At 43.2% G+C, this 20,538-nt stretch overlaps 1 protein-coding gene across 1 annotated transcript in view; it reads right to left on the bottom strand.

The window, feature by feature from the left end:
* LOC112068240 (neuroligin-1-like) overlaps positions 1 to 17,278 on the bottom strand; it is a gene marked incomplete at its 3' end in the record, with an annotated part of 122,338 nt that extends 105,060 nt beyond the window's left edge. The window contains exon 1 of the mRNA XM_024135336.2: positions 16,357 to 17,278. The remainder of the gene's footprint in view (positions 1 to 16,356) is intronic.
* Positions 17,279 to 20,538: the final 3,260 nt, after the last annotated feature.

A 20,538-nucleotide genomic window follows, 5' to 3' on the forward strand; every position in this document is an offset into this window, starting at 1 on the left:
GTGTGTGTGTGTGTGTGTGTGTGTGTGTGTGTGTGTGTGTGTGTGTGTGTGTGTGTGTGTGTGTGTGTGTGTGTGTGTGTGCGTCTGAGGTAACAACTCTGACAATGCCTCAAACCCAACCACCCAAGACCTCAGCCACTTATGTCAATGGATGGACAATAAATGGCTAACAGCCTCCCCATCGTAGCAGAGCTACCATGCCAGTGGCTGATTATACTAGACTGTCTGAGAGTCAGACTGGCTCCAGTCGCTGTGTGTGTCTGAAAGTAACAACCCACATCATTATACATAAGAGTGATAATCCTCACCACACTATATTCCTCTTTCTCTGCTCTCTCTCACCTCTCTCTCTCCACTCTCACGGCTCTCTCCCTCTCTCTGCCTCCCCTCTCCTCTTTGCAAAACGGTGTTTAAATCAAATTAAACTTTATTTGTCACATGCGCCGAATAAAACAAGTGTAGACCTTACCGTGAAATACTTACAAGCCGTTAACCAACAGTGCAGTTCAAGAAGAGTATTTACCAAATAAAATAAATAAATATTTACCAAATAAACTAAAGTAAAAAATTATTAAAAAATGTATAAAAAGAAACACAATAACATAACAATAACGAGGCTATATACAAGAGGTACCGGTACCGAGTCAGTGTGGGGGTACAGGTTAGTTGAGGTAATTTATATATGTAGGTAGGGGTGAAGTGAATATGCATAGATAATAAACAGCGAGTAGCAGCAGTGTACAAACAAATGGAGGGGGGGTCAATGTAATAGTCCGGTGGCCATTTGATAAATTGTTCAGCAGTCTTATGGCTTGGGGAAAAAGCTGTTAAGGAGGCTTTTGGTCCTAGACTTGGCACTCCGGTACCGCTTGCCATGAGGTAGCAGAGAAAATAGTCTACGACTTGGGTGACTGGAGTCTCTGACAATTTTATGGGCTTTCCTCTGACACCGCCTATTATATAGGTCCTGGATGGCAGGAAGCTTGGGCCTAGTGATGTACTGGGCCGTATACACTACCCTCTGTAGCGCCTTACGGTCAGATGCCGGGCAGTTGCCATACCAGGCGGTGACGCAACCGGTCAGGATGCTCCCGATGGTGCAGCTGTAGAAATGTTTGAGGATCTGGGGATCCATGACAAATCTTTTCAGTCTCCTGAGGGGGAAAAGGGTTTTGTCGTGCCCTCTTCACGACTGTCTTGGTGTGTTTGGACCATKATAGTTCGTTGGTGATGTGAACACCAAGGAACTTGAAACTCTCGACCCGCTCCACTTCAGCCCCGTCGATGTTAATGGGGGCTTGTTCGGCCCGCCTTTTCCTGTAGTCCACRRTCAGCTCCTTTGTCTTGCTCACATTGAGGGAGAGGTTGTTGTCCTGGCACCACACTGCCAGTTCTCTGACCTCCTCCCTATAGGCTGTCTAATCGTTGTCGGTGATCAGGCCKACCACTATTGTGTTGTCGGCAAACTTAATGATAGTTCTGGAATCGTGTTTGGCCATGCAGTCGTGGGTGAACAGGGAGTACAGGAGGGGACTAAGTACACACCACTGAGAGGCCCCAGTTTTGCGGATCAGCGTGGCAGACGTGTTGTTGCCTACCCTTATCACCTGGGGGTGGCCCGTCAGGAAGTCCAGGATCCAGTTGCAGAGGGAGGTGTTTATCCCAGGGTCTTTAGCTTAGTGATGAGCTTCGTGGGAACTATGGTGTTGAATGCTGAGCTGTAGTCAATAAACAGTAGTCAATAAACATCATTCTCACATAGGTGTCCCTTTTGTCCAGGTGGGAAAGGGCAGTGTGGAGTGAAATTCAGATTGTGTCATCTGTGGATCTGTTGGGGGGGTATGCGAATTGGAGTGGGTCTAGGGTTTCTTTCATATTCCAGTCTGTGTTAGCAAAACAGTCCTGTAGTGTAGCATCCACGTCATCTGACCACTTCCGTATTGAGCAAGTCACTGGTACTTCCTGCTTTAGTGTAACCTTGTAAGCAGGTATCAGGAGGATAGAATTATGGTYGGATTTCTGGATGAGCATATTTTCTTGTTTGCTTATGGCCTTATAGAGTTGGTTGAGAGCGGTCTTAGTCCCAGCATCGGTCTGTGGTGGTAAATAGAYRGCTAYGAATRATATAGATGAGAACTCTMTTGGTAGATATTGTGGTCTACAGCTTTTCATAATGTACTCTACCTCAGGCGAGCAATACCTCGAGACTTCTTTAATATTAGACATCGTGCACCAGCTGTTATTGACAAAAAGACACACACCCTCACCCCTTGTCTTACCAGATGTAGCTTTTCTRTTCTGCCGGTGCATGGAAAATCCAGCCAGCTCTATATTATCCGTGTCATCGTACATCCCCAACTATGTAAAAMTTTAGATATTACAGTTCTTAATGTCCCGTTGGTTGGATAATCGTAATTGTAGGTCATCAATTTTATTTTAACTACTTGTTAGCAAGTAGGACGGATGGCAGTGGGAGTTTACACGCTCGCCTACGGATTCTCAAAAGGCAGCCCGATCTGCGTCCTCTTTTYCTCTGTGTTTTCTTCACGCAAACGMCGGGGATTTGGCAGTATATCCTTCTCGTCGGACTCGTTAACTTTTTAGGGATAGGGGGCAGCATTTTCACTTTAGATGAATAGCGTGCCCAGAGTGAACTGCCTCCTACTCTGTCCCAGATGCTAATATATGCATATTATTATTACTATTGGATAGAAAACACTCTGAAGTTTCTAAAACTGTTTGAATGATGTCTGTGAGTATAACAGAACTCATATGGCAGGCAAAAACCTGAGAAAAAATCCAAACAGGAAGTGAGAATTCTGAGGCTGGTCGATTTTCAACTCATCGCCTATTGAAATCCCAGTGGGATAGGAGATGGGAGAGTGCCAGGTCCTGGTCATGCGCATTCCACATGATATCGACTTGCGTTCCATAACTTCTATAGACACAAAGGAATTCTCCGGTTGGAACGTTATTGAATATTTATGAAAACAACAWCCTAAAGATTGATTCTATACTTAGTTTGACAAGTGTATTCGACCTGTAATATAACTTTTTGAAGTTTTCGTCCGAAGTTTGCCTGGACCTGCACGAGCGTTTTGGATATGCGTACTAAACGTGCTAACAAACGTAGCTACTTGGACATAAATAATGGACATTATCGAACAAAACAATGATTTATTGTGGAACTAGGATTCCTGGGAGTGCATTCTGATAAAGATGATCAAAGGTAAGGGAATATTTATGATGTCATTTCGTATTTCTGGTGACTCCAACATGGCGGAGAAATGTTGTTTTTATCTGAGCGCCGTCTCAGATTATCGCATGGTTTGCTTTTTCCGTAAAGTTTTTTTGAAATCTGACACAGCGGTTGCATTAAGAACAAGTGTATCTTTAATTCTATGTAAAACATGTATCTTTCATCAAAGTTTATGATGAGTATTTCTGTTATTTGATGTGGCTCTCTGCAATTTCTCCTGATATTTTGGAGGCATTTCTGAACATGGCGCCAATGTAAACCGAGATTTGTGATATAAATATGAACGTTATCGAACAAAACATACATGTATTGTGTAACACGATGTCCTATGAGTGTCATCTGTTGAAGATCATCAAAGGTTAGTGATTCATTTTATCTCCATTTCTGCTTTTTGTGACTACTATCTTTTGCTGGGAAAATGGCTGTGTTTTTCTGTGGCTATGTACTGAGCTAACATAATTGTTTGGTGTGCTTTCCCCGTAAATCCTTTTTGAAATCAGACATGTTSGCTGGATTCACAACATGTGTAGCTTTACTTTGGTGTCTTTCATGTGTGATTTCATGAAAGATTGATTTTTATAGTAATATATTTGAATTTGGCGCACTACATTTTTTCTGGCTTTTGGCCAAGTGGGACGCTACCGTCCCACATATCCCAGAGAAGTTAAATCCATGTTGGTTCCAAAACAGGAGCAGAGGGCATTAGATAGTCCAAAGACCCTACTACAGTAAAGCAGGTAGAAAGTAATAAACACACACACACACAGGGAATCAATTATCATCCATAAGGATAAACTGCATCACACTGTGTCAATGCGATCGGGACGACCAGTCGATCAGTTTGATTGGCCGACGAGCAGGAAATGTCGGCCAACAAATCAGGATGTGGGCTGCTACATATCTATCCATAATCCCGTTAGGGTGTCTGAAATTCTGTTGATTGGATTCAGAAGATTCCCAGTCTCACATTGAAATCCACCGACACATATAGCCAAATCACAATGCCTAGCTCTTTCTGATGTTGGTATTCATGTCTATTGTCAAAGGGATTTGGTTGAGAAACCAACCCACCACAGCACCTTATCAAACTGAGAAGGATCTGGCTAGCCTATCAGGGCTGTCCGTGACTTTGTGTCTCTCTGTCTCTCTGATCGGGGGAGAGTGTTAGCCGGTGGTCTGGGTGTCACTGGTGAGCTGGCTGTCAGTAGCGCTAGCCTTATCACAGTGAGTGGTGTTTTGTGCGAACACCATTGAGCGGTGTGTGTTAACACCTCAGAGCGCTCAACCTTGATCTCACCTTAATGAGAGCCCTGGGGACGGTGATAGGACGGCGCCTCCGTCTAACGGATGACGCACCGCATTTTGGGGGAGACTGGCGGAAAGGTCTGAGAATGAGAAGAACTGACTGATTACTGGATGTATCAGACTCCAGAAAATAACATGTAAGCCAATGTATACCAACACCAAAAAATTATAGGAATCAACACTAAGCAATGGGAGTGATGGACTTAGCACTTGGATGTTTCTGAGTCGGGAAAATAACGTGTAATTTAGTGAAAAATGATAGGAATCAATTGTTAGTTATTGGAAGAAGTTGATTCTCAATTCTCACATTTAAAGAGTGTGAATCGACTATCTTCTGGAATTGACGGCCACCCCTGTTGAGCATATGAAGGCTACATCTTCACTCTCTCTCTCTCCAGCTCTCACTCTCTCCCTGGGAATGAAGATACCTTCTCAACAGRCCTGGGCAATGCAGAGTGGTGGCACTGTGGAAGATAGAGACACTAGACACAGTCAGAATATGAAGAGCCAAACAAACCACATCATGATGACCAAGGTCCTCAACAGGAAAGAAATACCATCTCAAACAGCTGTTTTTACATTTTCAATATCCTTCAATGATTTTGGCACATCATATCCCTAGCAGTGTGACATGGATACACACATAGACAACAGTATACTGAGGATTGGAATTATAGTTACACTGTGTCTCAGGGGTGGCCTTGAAATAGTTGGAGGGACAATGAGGGTGCCCATATAGCCCTATATGTAGTACATGTGGCGTTTCCCATATCTGCTATGGAGGTGTCCAGTGCCCATTGGCACCCATAATTCAAATGCTGCATACACTACCAACAATCAAAACAAAAAAACACCCAGGWAGAAACTGACCAGTCCAGCTATCAGTCAAAAAAGGTGCTTCCATGGTAACAAATACTCTTCTCTCTCTCTCACTCACACAAACACACACCCACACACAGACAAACACAGCTGACAGATCCTTTCAACCAAATAAATTGAGTCTTTAGATGAAGGAGTAAAGAAAATAAAAGATGAAGAATACGTGTGACAAAAGGGTCCTGTAGAGAGAGTRGGATGTGTCTGTTAAGGCACCCTATTCCTGATGTAGTGCACTACTTTTGACCATGCCCATAAGGCACTGTGTAAGGAATCGGGTGCCATTTCAGACGCAACCTAGCAGTTTTAACTCCGTTGGAAACCCAGGTTGAAGTGCAAAATCATGTCCAAACGTCTATACACCACTGGGCGAAAAGGGCCAATATCAGGGGATATATGTATCTGTATATCCAGATATCTGACATTTTATTCRATATAAGGAGTAGACATTCTCCAGAAACGCATGTCCTTAATTTCATATACGGAGCTTGGATATTCTCCGTAATAGGACAGTTTCTACATGCTTCTGATCCGGACCTCAGAAGTCTCCCTGCTACCGTATGAGTCAAGACACGCACCCGCTTACATATTTGTAGAATGTTCTACCTTTGGAAAGGGTATGTGACCTGTTTCAAGGAGCTATGCGTATGTCGCACATCACTACTTCACAGGAGAGGCATTTTAACGGGGGTTTTTCCTTTGTTTTTTGTTTTTTGGGTGGGGCAGAAATGCCTTCTGGAACATGTGAACTTTCATTTGCCATAMTAACAAACTTGTATGTCATCTGTAAATACGAATAAAATTACGAACCTAGTTGGTTTAGTCACAGAAAAATACAGGAACCTTCCCGCTAGCCATGATTGGCTGAGATAATGGATGGGGTGGACATGCTGAGAGATGAGTTCGGATTGGTCTGCCATGTAGCATGCTTCTGTCTATAACATGAGCTGATCAGTATCACAGATCAYTGCACCTGTACATAGCCCATCTGTAAATAGCCCATCCAACTACCTCATCCCCATACTGTATTTATTTATTWATCTTGCTCCTTTGCACCCCAGTATCTCTACTTGCACATTCATCTTCTGCACATCTACCATTCCAGTGTTTAATTGCCATATTGTAATTACTTCGCCACCACGGCCTATTTATTGCCTTACCTCCCTTATCCTACTTCATTTGCACATACTGTATATAGACGTTTTCTACTGTATTATTGACTGTATGTTTGTTTATTCCATGTGTAACTCTGTGTTGTTGTATGTGTCAAACTGCTTTGCTTTATCTTGGCCAGGTCGCAGTTGCAAATGAGAACTTGTTCTCAACTAGCCTACCTGGTTAAATAAAGGTGAAATAAATGTGTGGATAATCCTTTCTAACGCAGCTTTTTTTTAAAGATATCATGCATTGCTGCCCTGATGTTAATAGCGCTATCGACAAAGATCAGTGGGAAGAATATGTGATGGACTACTTTCTGGAGGACGATCGTGCCATCCCTGACTCTGAAAATGAATCAGACGATGAGGAAATCCCCGATTTAGGTGAAAACATTTTCATTGAACCAGACATTGTAGTCTTCCCCCATCACTGTCATCAGAAAAAACGGTGATCAACAGTGTTGTTGTCACAAAAAAAGTTGACAGAGTTGAAATCAGTGGAATGCTGTTAAAAAAATGCAGCATTGCAACTCCAGAGCTCCATCACAACACGTGTTTTCTGTAAAGATACAAACGTAGGCCAATCTAACAGAAAATAAAAGGTCCACACCCTCAATACCCCTGCCTGCCCTGTTTGTTATGGACGATGGATGCAATGGGTGCAGATTGGGTTGTCAGCGGYGGTCCCTCGTAGTCTAGAGTGATGGTAGTGTTGGTCTGTGATCCACTCCAAACGGTCAATGTATAAATCATGAATGAAAATTGTGTCGACATTGCAAGAAAATATTGTCATTTCACATAAACATAGCACAAGGTAGCTACTCTAACTTTTTAATTTATGACGAGAAAACTAACTGGAACAAGCTATTTAGCTAGACAAGTTGCTAGTTAGCTAGCTAAGTTAGTTAGCTAGCTTATATTAACCAGTAATACAATTTTAAAATGTTAACTTTTACCTTGAGGCTTTACAGGGGGTAAAAAAAATCCTTGAAGGGAAGGCTATTTCGTTATTTGTTATCTAGCTAAGATACCAGTTTACCCCCTATGAAGCCTAGCTAGCTAGCCCTACTGGTTGCTGGCCAAAGTATCTAACGTTCTTGATTCTAGTCATAGATAAATAAAACATCTCAAATTAGCTACTTACTTTAGTGTTAACTTCTTAAGGTATTTTCTGAACAGCTTTTCACTTCTTTGTTTCTCCAGTTGTCAGCTTGACCACACACTGTTTACACACTCATTTGTGGAGSCCAAATAAAATAATGACAGTTGGAACGCTACAGCAGAAAATGTGTGATTCTTGTTGGTAGGCTACCACTTACAGTGCTTTCACCTTATGTTTTGCACGTGCCTTTATCCAGAAAAAATACAAAAATTATAGCTAGTGTCTGAAAGAATKAAATGGATTTAATATTTGTGAAATAATTGTGCATGTTCTCAAAAAAGATCCTGATATGGACCACAATCAAGAGCATATGCATTGTATGTGCTAAGAAAATATACTACACTGAACAAAATGATAAACACAACATGTAAAGTGTTGGTCCTATGTTTCATGAGCTAAAAAAAAAGGTTCCAGAAATGTTCCATATGCACATAAAGCTTGTTTACAACCCTGTTAGTCAACATTTCTCCCTTGTCAAGGTAATCCATCCAGCTGACAGGTGTGGCTTATCAAGAAGCTGATTAAATGTGACCAACCGGCTCGATTCGATCTAATGCAGCAACATTTGAAATTGTGTTTTTTACATCAGAGCTATAAAATGGTATGTCATACACTACAGTTGAGGAACAATGGGAAAGTAATTCTGCTTTGAAAATTGATCAACTTGTAAGCTAAATTTTGAGAAAATGGCCCTTGAAAAACTGGACGCTCTGGCCGAGGAGTAGAGTTGATCCGAGCGTTCTGACCTCACAATCAAGCACCCAAGCTTACTGGCTAACGTTGGCTAGCTTTCTAGCTACTTCCAGACACAAATGTGAGAACACCTCACTCTGACCATTTTACTCACCCTAGCAGAACTGGTTAGGCTGTTTTTAAGTTATCCAGAACGTTGGTGACTAACTGTGCTGCTGGCAAAAATTGTATTACACTTTTTTGCCAACGTTTACTGACATATTCATGCTCTGAAATCGGAGTAGATAGCCAGAGCGAATTTACCAACTACGTCTATCGACAGTTGACACACTGACTGTCACGTTCCTGACCTGTTTTCTGTTGTTTTTGTATGTGTTAGTCGGTCAGGGCGTGAGTGTGGGTGGGCATTCTATGTTATGTGTTTCTATGTTGGTTTAATGGGTGACCTGATATGGTTCTCAATTAGAGGCAGGTGGTTTTCATCTCCTCTGATTGAGAACCATATTAAGGTAGGTGGTTTCACATTGTTTGTTGTGGGTGGTTGTCTCCTGTGTCTGTGTCGTTATTGCACCATACGGGACTGTATCGTTCGTTCGTTCGTTCATTTATTTGTAGTCTGTACTTGTTTGTGCGTTCTTCGTTGTATGTAAGTTCGTAAGTCAAGGTCTGTCTTCTTAGTTTGTTGTTTTGTAGTTGGTTAAAGTGTTTCCGTGTTTTTTCGTCTTTTCTTTAAATAAATATAATGTCAAATTACCACGCTGCGTTTTGGTCATCCGATCCTTCTCGCCTCTCCTCGTCTGATGAGGAGGACGAAGTGGAAGAGCGTTACACTGACATCATAAACATTCTATTGAAATAGTTATTTGCATATTGGAGTCTTTTGTTAAGACATGTAGCTAGCTAGCTAAACAATTAACCATAATCCCAACTCATAACGTTACTACTCTGYATGAATCTGCAGGTAGCTAACCAACCAGGTTCAATGTTAGCTAGATAACATTAGGCTATAACTAGCAATGCAAATGGCTCTGAGATACGAATAATATTACTACACAGATCATACACGTAACGTTAGCTAGCTAGCCTGCCAGCTAACATTAGTTAGCTAGCTAACAGCACATTTTAACTTGAAATGAAAAAGACTTTGCCAAAATTTGAAATGTGTAATATCTGAAAATATAGCGAGCTAGAATCTCTTACCCGTATACATGGATGGATGCTTCTCCCTCTCTGTCACTGATGCCATGGTTAACCTTARTTTGAAGATGTAATGCAGAGACAGGTGTTTTATACAACAACCTTYTCGACTCTGTCTACATATTTGCAATCATACGCCAGAATCTGCTCCATTTCCTTAGTTATCATACTCTAATTCCACTGATTTCAAAACACAGTCCTCCAGAAAGTGGAAAGCAACACTTTTGCCATTTTACTACGAGACATCTTTTTAAAAAGCTGCGTTAGAAAGRATTACCTACACATACTGACCAGCTCATATAGACAGAAGCGAGCTACATGGCAGACCAATCCGAACTCATCTCTCGGCATGTCCAGCACACTCATTATCTCAGCCAATCATGGCTAGCGGGAAGGTTGCCGGATTTTTCCATGGCTTAACCAACTAGGCTTGTAAATTGAACAATTGTATTCGTATTTACAGATGGCACACACATTTGTTATTAAGGAACACGAAAGTTCACATGGTCCAGAAGGCATTTCTGCCAAAAAACGAATTTAGATTWWTTYTTTTTAAGTTTACGTTCAAATGGCTCTCCTGTGAAGTAGTGACGCGCAACATAYGCCTAGTTACCTGAAACGAGTCACAAATATCATGATCCTTACACAGGTGATCCTTGTGCTGGGGACATTAAAAAGCCACTCCTGCTGACTGCAGGAATGTAGACCAGAGCTTTGCCAGATAATTTAATGTTCATTTCTCGACCATAAGCCACCTTCAAAGTCATTTTAGAGAATTTGGCAGTAAGTCCAACCGGCCTCACAACCGAAGACCACGTGTATGGCGTTGTGTGGGCGGGCGGGCGGTTTGCTGATGTCAACGTTGTGAACAGAGTGCCCCAAGATGGCGGTGGGGTTATGGGATGGGCAAGCATAAGCTACGGACAATGAACATAATTGCATTTTATCAATGGCAATTTGAATGCACACCAGATACTGACTGGTTTTCTGATCCACGCCCCTATCTTTCTCTTAAAGTATMTGTGACCAACAGATGCATATCWGTATTCCCAGTCAKGTGAAATCCATWGATTAGGGCCTAATTTATTTATTTACATTGAACGATTTCTTTATATGAACTGTAACTCAGTAAAATCTCAGAAATTGTTGCGTGTTGCATTTATATTTTGGTTTGGTACATGTAGGCCTACTGTCAGTATTTGTCATCATATAGAGAAAATAAGATGTCCGCACAGGCCTATCTTAGGATATTTAATGAGTCAATATCCGGCCATACCATGTATGATATCCCGAGGGAATCCGAAAATGATTTGTGCATGAAATTATTGAGCTGAAAAGTCAGAAATGCATCAGAAAAGGTCCTTATTTTCAGCATATCAAMAAGCATATCAAGATCYGGATATGGACCTCAGCCAAGAGAAGCATATCTGGAATAAATATATCTTCAWATCTTGAATGTGCTGAGAAAACATAGATGTAGACTGTCAGTATTTGTCAGCATGAAGAGAGACACATCAAGACACAACTGGATTCAGAATTTGTCAGGWTATGGTGCATAGCCACAAAAATCTAAATATGCATTGGAAATGGTTTGTATTCTGTAGAAAAGGTTTTCCCAAACTGGGGTAGGGTACGCGCAATTCCGTCAAGGGTACGCCCCCAAAAAATGTGAYCCACATTTACWTTTTTTTTTCATCACATTTTTTAAATTGAGAGACGAGCTTAAAGTTTTCTTTACTGACCATCATTTTCACTTGTCTGACAGCTTGTATGATGACGAGTTTCTCACACGACTGGCCTATCTGGGTGATGTTTTTTCTCGCCTGAATGATCTGAATCTAGGATTACAGGGACTCTCCGCAACTACATTCAATCTGTGGGACAAAATTGAGGCTATGATTATGAAATTGGAGCTCTTCTCTGTCTGCATTAACAAGGACAACACACAGGTCTTTCCATCACTGTATGATTTTTTTGTGTGCAAATTAACTCAAGCTTATGGACAATGTCAAATGTGATATCGCGAAGCACCTGAGTGAGTTGGGTGCGCAATTACGCAGGTACTTCCCTAAATGGATGACACAAACAACTGGATTCGTTATCCCTTTCATGCCCTGCCTCCAGTCCACTTCCTGATATCTGAACAAGAGAGCCTCATCGAAATTGAAACAAGCGGTTCTGTGAAAATTGAATTTAATCAGAAGCCACTGCCATATTTTTGGATTGGGCTGCGCTCAGAGTATCCTGCCTTGGCAAATCGTGCTGTTAAGACGCTGATGCCCTTTGCAACCACGTACCTATGTGAGAGTGGATTCTCGGCCCTCACGAGCATGAAAACTAAATACAGGCACAGACTGTGTGTGGAAAATGATTGAAGACTGAGACTCTCCAATACAACCCAACATTGCAGATTTATGTGCATCCTTTCAAGCACACCCTTCTCATTAACCCGTGGTGAGGTCTTCACAATTGTTGATGAACAAATAAGGTTTAATATGTAAGATGGTTAAATAAAGAGCAAAATCATTGATCATTATTATATTATTATTTGTGCCCTGGTCCTATAAGAGCTCTTTGTCACTTCCCACGAGCCGGGTTGTGACAAAAACTCACACTAATTCTAATGTTTAATAAATGTATTGTATAGTGTGTGTGTGGCAGGCTTACAATGATGGCAAAAAACAACATTTGAGAGTGYRCTGACCCTGGTGCTAGAGGGGGTACRCAGCTGGAGGTTGAATGTTTGAAGGGGTACGGGACTATAAAAAGTTTGGGAACCACTGCTCTAGAATATCAATAACGTGTCATATGGACACCCCTTGATATGGACACTTTTCACCCAGCGTACTAAAATGGAGCGTGAAGTGGTTCAACTGCAGTCAGAAACAATTAGATAAAGAAGAATACTTTACATACAAATAAATGAGGAGGTAGACAAAGAATKATATTAACAGCCCACTGTTCCAACCCCACACGGTGAACTGACATGGGCCTTTTACCAGACTAAACAGCCCATTGACGAAACTCACCAATGAACCGCACAACACCTGCAACAAGTATGCCTAAATACTGCCACCCCATGACTAGGATACACCTTGAAATATCCCATATGTCCGATACCTATAGAGGGAACCTAAAAACAGTAGATSAATTTGCATCATGATATAACACATACTAGTAACCGAGCATATAATACAGTACATTGCCAATTAAGCAGAGCAAACTCGTCTAAGATTGACATCAATACATAATGGATATTCAGGTCTCCATCTACTATCAAATCCAAAATTGAAACATAATTGGCGATACACCATGAATCTGTGAGAGATCACAAGCAACGTGACTACAGCAAAACCAAGCTACACTGACAGGATGAATAGCAGCCCAGGAAGCAGAGGTTGTTTCAACTTTCTACTGTCACAACCTTCTCCATCTGTAATGGTTAGCGACCCACGTGATGAGCTATCAATCTAGGACACGCCTTTGAACATCTCAGCCTTTCTGCCTCCGCCTGATGGACCTCCCATCTAGCACACTGAACATCTCAGCCCATCGCCTGGCATGGACCTCCCATCTAGCACACTGAACATCTCAGCCCATCTGCCGACCTCATGCTAGCACAACTGAACATTCAGCCCATCTGCATGGACCTCCCATCTAGCACACTGAACATCTCAGCCCATCTGCCTCGCATGGACCTCCCATCTAGCACACTGAACATCTCAGCCCATCTGCTCGCCTGATGGACTTCCCATCTAGCACACTGAATCTCAGCCATCTGCCTCCATGGACCTCCCATCTAGCACACTGAACATCTCAGCCCATCTGCCTCCATGGACCTCCCATCTAGCACACTGAACATCTCAGCCCATCTGCCTCATGGACCTCCCATCTAGCACACTGAACATCTCAGCCCATCTGCCTCCGCTGCATGGACCTCCCATCTAGCACACTGAACATCTCAGCCCATCTGCTCGACTCCCATCTAGACACTGACCATCTCAGCCCTCGCATGGACCTCCATCTAGCACACTGAAACTCTCAGCCCATCTGCCTCATGGACCTCCCATCTAGCACACTGAACATCTCAGCCCATCTGCCCATGGACCTCCCATCTAGCACACTGAACATCTCAGCCCATCTGCAATGGACCTCCCATCTAGCACACTGAACATCTCAGCCCATCTCTCCGCCTGATGGACCTCCCATCTAGCACACTGAACATCTCAGCCCATCTGCCTCCCCTGCATGGACCTCCCATCTAGCACACTGAAATCTCAGCCCATCTGCCTCTGCCTGATGGACCTCCCATCTAGCACACTGAACATCTCAGCCCATTGCCTCCACCTGCATGGACCTCCATAGCCCTGAACTCTCACCCATCTGCTCGTGTATGGACCTCCCATCTAGCACACTGAACATCTCAGCCCATCTGCCTCCACCTGCATGGACCTCCCTCCGTCTCCGTCTAACCTGGGCTTGTGTCTGTGTTGGGAGTCTGAGAGCACGTACTCACACATGCACACGCACAATAACTTTGAAAACAACATACACACACTCGAAAGAGACACAGAAGCACACGCACAAGCACACAGACACATGCATGGCAAAGAACATTGAAAACAGACTCACACACAAACACGCGCACATCACAGCATGGCGGGTAGGTAGGTATAGGTCTCCTTAACAAGACCACCTGTCTCCCATGTTTAGCGGGCCCATTGTGAATCAATTACAACACATGGATCCACTGTTGCCATACAAATAAACATGACGTGCTGCTGCAGAGCAATGAGCTTCACATACACACACACACACACACACACACACACACACTCACGCACACGCACACGCACTTCCTCACCTCACGTGCATACACACACGCAAGAGCGCAAACACGCAAACACGCACACACAAACACCACTGCCAACAAGATCTCTTAGTTTCCCTTCGAAATTCGATGTATTATGGATAAACGTCTATTTTTGACGCATTAATTCAGCGTGGTTACCGAGTTAATTCCGCATGGTTACAGGGTTAAAACATAAATGACTCAAAGGTTAACAGTTTAGACATTCATTTCGAGTGGTTGAAGTTAGGGCTATAGTTTGGGGAAGGCTCTGCAAACCAACCAACCTCATATAATCAAGTATCATCAAGTATTTTCACTGCTTGCTAGAGCATTGTGACCTGCGGGGGCGCAGTGGTCTGAGCAACGCGTTTCGGCTCCAGGGAATCACATGTTTGCGCCCAGTGCTGGGTAATGGTTTTTCTTTTTTTTAGTAAGCACCGAGGAAGGCATATAGTGTATTGACGTTCTCAGGACCTTTTCAAATATCCGAAAGCGAAGTCTATTTCTAGTGATTAGGCTGCCACTACAACCTGCACACACACACACACACACACACACAACTTCTCCTTCCATCTTGCTCCCAGTAGAGAGCGACACAACTCTCTGTGACAACATCTATTCAGCACAAGGACAGAGTCCCACAACACATTTCTCGCATCCATTAAATAGTTTCCCCCTGGTAAACAGAGCTATCCATAATAACTGCTATATAGGGCAACCACAGAGCTCTGTGCAGCCAGAGTGTATGTGTGTGTGTTTGGGTGTGTGTGCGTGTGTGTGGTGGTGTGTGTGTGTGTTGTGTGTGTGTGTGTGTGTGTGTGTGTGTGTGTGTGTGTGTGTGTGTGTGTGTGTGTGTGTGTGTGTTGTGTGTGTGTGTGTGTGTGTGGCATCCTCCTGGGCTGATAAGAACAGGGGTCTTCTTGTCTCTGTTGAATTCTACCATCAACTGGAGCTTGGAATGCCCTCCATACCAGCCCCGCATATAAATGTGGCCCATTCTTTGCAGTCAGTGTGTGTGAGAGACATATGTTCTCACAGGCATGGCGTTTCCTGTCGGGGGCTAGCTCTCTGCCCTGCGACAACACATAAGATGCTCAGATAGATAGGTTGCATTGGAAACTCTCTTTGGGGGGGGGGGGAGAAGGGGGGGTACAATGGCACCATTTCACCCATAAACCATGCACTACAACATTAAAACATTGTAATGAATGGAAATYATTAGAAAATCAGAGGAAATAGCATAATAGAGGTATTAAAGCTTGACTTGATCTGTTAATATTTGTGAAACATTCTAAAGACAAATAAATGTGTGGTTGAAATGCTAATGCTGTCTAAAGGCTTTGGGTGGTTTGATATAAATCTACTTGAGGCTAACCTCCAATGGCACCACAAACTGGCAACATCTACATATGTGGAGAGACCACCGAAAGAGAGTTTGAATTCAGTCCTTATTAAAAAAAAATAAAGAGGATATGTATTCCCTGACCGCACCATTATCAGGAAAAGGTGKCTCAAAAGCAAAAGCTTTGAACTGGTTGCTTGTTGGGGGTGTAGCCCATCATAGTGTTAACGCCACAGCATGCAATCATTAACAACAGGTTCGAAGGCAAAGCTTCAAACGAGAGTTATCATTGAGAGATTATCAGTGAGAACTATCAGTGAGATTGCAAAGGCATTCTAATGCTATTTGCTACCCAACATGAAAGGACGGGACAAATAAACATGTATGTAGCCTAATTACATTGYAATTACAAGCAAACGAATCGCTTGTTTTATTCACGTTTTCTGTGAAATATGGAAATAATTCCTACATTCTCGACAACCGAGAGAGCAACCGAGAGAGCGGTGTGCTTACCTGTTATGTGGTCTAAAGGGTAGCAAGATTCCAAGGGGTTTTCAAAAGGAATCCTCTTTGACTTCTAGATCGCTGTCACAACGTTCCTCTAGATGGGGAAATATTGAAGCATAGTCCTTTGGAGAAGGAGACGGTTTTAGAAAGCTTCCCAGGTTCTGTTTACCGACAACACCCGCTCAATCCCGGTAGATTGACCAGGCTACCACATTCTGATGAGGGACAGGCAGACAACGACGAAAGGAAAGGAAAAGGCTACTAACAAATAAAGCCTATTGCTGCGTGAGGCGCATTACACACGAGATGAAGGCATGTAAACTGATTTTGGAATAATTCTTCCAGCGGTGGCTTTTCATCTGACGAGTCTCTATATATATCTTTATATCTCATTTGTTGACAACGAAACGATATCTAGTCTAAATCCTCGTCTACATAAATTGGCAACAGTGATTTTGCAAGCAGGTTGAATTTCAACCAAAAAAACAACATCCSCGCTTGCCCTTTGTGGATGGAGAGGATAGCTCAAACGACAGTTTAAATAGCGAGGACGATTTGAATCATGGTGGTGCTTGCCTGCTTCGTCTCTGGGTAATAGCGGTGGTTTTCCCTGATTCCCCTCCGACCCGTTATAGCCATGCACCGAAAAGATGCTGCGCTTGTGCGATTGCTTCTTTAGCTCGCTCACGCTGMCTCTCGGCGGGGCGCGTGCACAGTGTCCTAGCAAGTTGTGTCGCTGTGACAACGCTCGAGCATCCCTACGTGCTCTCCGGCCCTCCAGAATACAGATTGTTGCTGCTCTTTTCGAATGTTTTATCTTTACCCCATCAKATGTATTGGCATCTCTGTACAGTATTACTGGTTCAAACGGACGAAAATCCTCTCTTCCAAAATAGCGGGCGCCACTAGCCTACCCATTCCCCCTCCGTTAAGCAGACTACAGAAGAGTCTAAATCATGTTGGTACTTTTTTTTGTCGGTCTAACTCCTTTCACATCAGTGTCCTCCTTCGCCGGTGAAATCTGCATCAGGGTGACGTCAAAGAATGTTAAAGCGATACAAACCCATTTTATAGCCCCCATTCCTCTCCATGGGATAAGTCATCTCCGCAGGTTATAGTCATGAATCTTGTTCTGGAGGCAGCTTTGCTCAGAGGTCACTAGCTAGCACAGTCACAATGTCATAACATCTGATTTTAAGCCTACCCCTAACCTTAAATTAAGACCACGAAGCACATTTTTGTTTTCATTCATTTCTACATATAGGCAATTTAKATTTTTCAGCTGGCCTATCTAATGGGAAATCACTAAATTCTGCCTACAGGACAAGACTTGTGACATTAAACGTCAGCCTGCGTAATCCCAATGGGATGCATGCTGTCCCATCACTAGTTTTATATCTGTCTGTCTATTCCATCCATTTTTCTCTGTTTTTCTGTGGGGGAAAACCTCACTATTACACAGTGACTGGATCTACTGTAGCCCATCTACAGTCACATCATTGATGATGTTGTTGCACCTGTTCTATTGGATCTACACTCTTAGAAAAAAAGGTGCTATCTAGAACCTAAAATGGTTCTCCGGCTGTCCCCATAGGAGAACCCTTTGAATAACCCTTTTTGGTTCCAGGTAGAACCCTTTTGGGAGTGGAAGTGTGCCCCACCCTTTCCACAGAGGGTTCAACATGGAACCCAAAAGGGTTCTACCTGGTACCAAAATAGGTTCTACGTGGAACCAAAAAGGGTTTGCCAATGAGGACAGCCGAAGAAYCCTTTTGGAAAACTTTTTTCTAAGAGCGTAGTGCAACAGAAGCACATGCCTCTTAATCTAGTAACACAGCCAAACATCTGGCATGAAAAGKCTCCAAAATGATTCCCATGACACGGAGACGGCTAAAGCCTGCCAAATATTACCTGAGAGAGAACACTTCAATGTCAGTCAGGTTCATCCGTCCCCATCTTTACATTATACATTCTGATAGAGGCAATGGCAACTAAATGAACAATCAATATTTGTGTCACTCTGATGTCTAATTCTGAGACTATGTAAAGGCTCATACATGCTCATAAGAAGTAATAAAGCACTGTAGGCTACCTGCAGACTCATTTTATACAATAAGAGAGAGCTACACCCGGCTACAACCTTGAGTCGACAGATGTTGGTGGATGTTCTGTTCTCTCACCTCACCTCCTCTCCATCTCAACCCACCAGGGAGGAAAAGAGACACGACAGAGATAGAGAGGGGGACAGGTCGACTGACACGGTTATCTCCACCATCAAGACAAATTGTTTATAGGCGTTGGATGTGTTGGATGGATATTCCCCAGTGACATTTCATCAGGTCACCTAGCTAGTTCACATAGGGGAGGGAGGGGACACACACTTAACCACACACACATGGACACAAACAAACACAAACACCTATACACACAGTACACACACAAAAACCTACGTCAGACACACAAACATGGACACATACACACACCCCGTGATAGACCCAGGGCAGCCATCAGAAGGTTAAGTGGAACGCACAGAGCTGCTGATAGCTGACACCTGAGCCCCCCCCCCGCCCCTATATTAAAAACACCTCCCCTCCTTTGCTATACATACCCTCCACCGTTCCCCTCTGATGAACAACAGTGATGGACACAACCACAGCTAACCACACACCAACACACACACACACACACACACACACACACACACACACACACACACACACACACACACCCACACACACATCAACACACACACACCACCACACACCACACACACACACCACACACACACACACACACACACAACACACACACACCACACACCCGAACCCAACACAGACAAACACAAACTAACATAACCATACACACACACAAACACAACCTCACCCATGTACACAAAGACACACATGTGCACATGCACGACCAAATAACTAAAAACAAAACACTCACCCCACACGCTCTCTTTCTCTCTCTGTATGTCTGTGTGAGTGGTAGCTACATCAGCCCTTGCCATAGAGCCCCAGGGGAGCTAGCTGTTCGCTCTGTGGAGAATTACTCTATGGCGCTTATCCTTTTTTTTGCTCCTGTGCTGTAAAGGCCTGTTTGATCGGCCTCATTCTCAGTAAGTGACCGGGGAAAAGGCCCTTTGAAGTACCTTAAAGGCTGTTGCTGCTCTGCCCTGTCTGTCAGACCTTTAGAGCTGGGGTCTCCACGCTCTCAAAGGGAGGTGGTGTGTGTATGTGTGTGTGTCTTTCACACGCAGGTATGAAGGAATGCACACAGAGGCGCACACACACACTGCATGAATGTATGACACCATTCCCCCCCCCCCCCCCACACACACACACACACACACACACATACACAGACACACACAGGTTCATATATATTGTATGCACACTATCCGGCAGGTTCACACAACCCATAAAGTTTAAACAAACAACATTTAATAATATTACTGTCTAGTTGATGCTGTGTGTGTTTGTTTAGAGGTGTGCATAGAGTCATAAAATCTAACAAAGCTACTAATCTTTCCTTCTAAGCCACAGAGTCTAAAAATAAACACATTTCTCTCTGTAATTTACCTGTCTGTCAGGGTGACATACTGAGCATGACCCAGAATCCTTTCTGTGTTTACTGTACGGACTCCATTGTGTTGGACTTGGGTTCTTCTGCACAGCTGGACTTACATCTATGGAACCTGGAAAGAGTTTTCAGAATCTGAAATCAAAAGAGCAGAGAGCTTTTTTGCATAACTGGACAATCATTTGGATATTACCTGTAGTGGTGCATGGGTAAAATCACTGGAGAAGCCAAGCCAGAAAAAAGCCATATTACAACCTATGTGTTGTGATAATTGCATTGTTTGCTCTATTACCTGTTAGTTCATATGCATTGCCACCGTGATATATAGGCCTAAGGCCGAGACAATAAGAAGACACAGTGGAAGTGTCACGCCCTGAACTTAATTTTCTATGTTTTATGTATTATTTTGGTCAGGTCAGGAGGGTGTGACGAGGGTGGGTATGCTTGTTTTGTCCTGTCTATGGTTTTTTGTATATCTATGGGTGTTTGTTAGTCTAGGTTATTATAGGTCTATGGTGTCCTGAATTGGTTCCCAATCAGAGACAGCTGTTTATCATTGTCTCTGATTGGGGATCCTATTTAGGTTGCCATTTTCCATTTAGGTTT

Source organism: Salvelinus sp. IW2-2015, unplaced genomic scaffold (genome assembly GCF_002910315.2).
Source record: "Salvelinus sp. IW2-2015 unplaced genomic scaffold, ASM291031v2 Un_scaffold334, whole genome shotgun sequence".
Lineage (NCBI taxonomy): Eukaryota > Metazoa > Chordata > Actinopteri > Salmoniformes > Salmonidae > Salvelinus > Salvelinus sp. IW2-2015.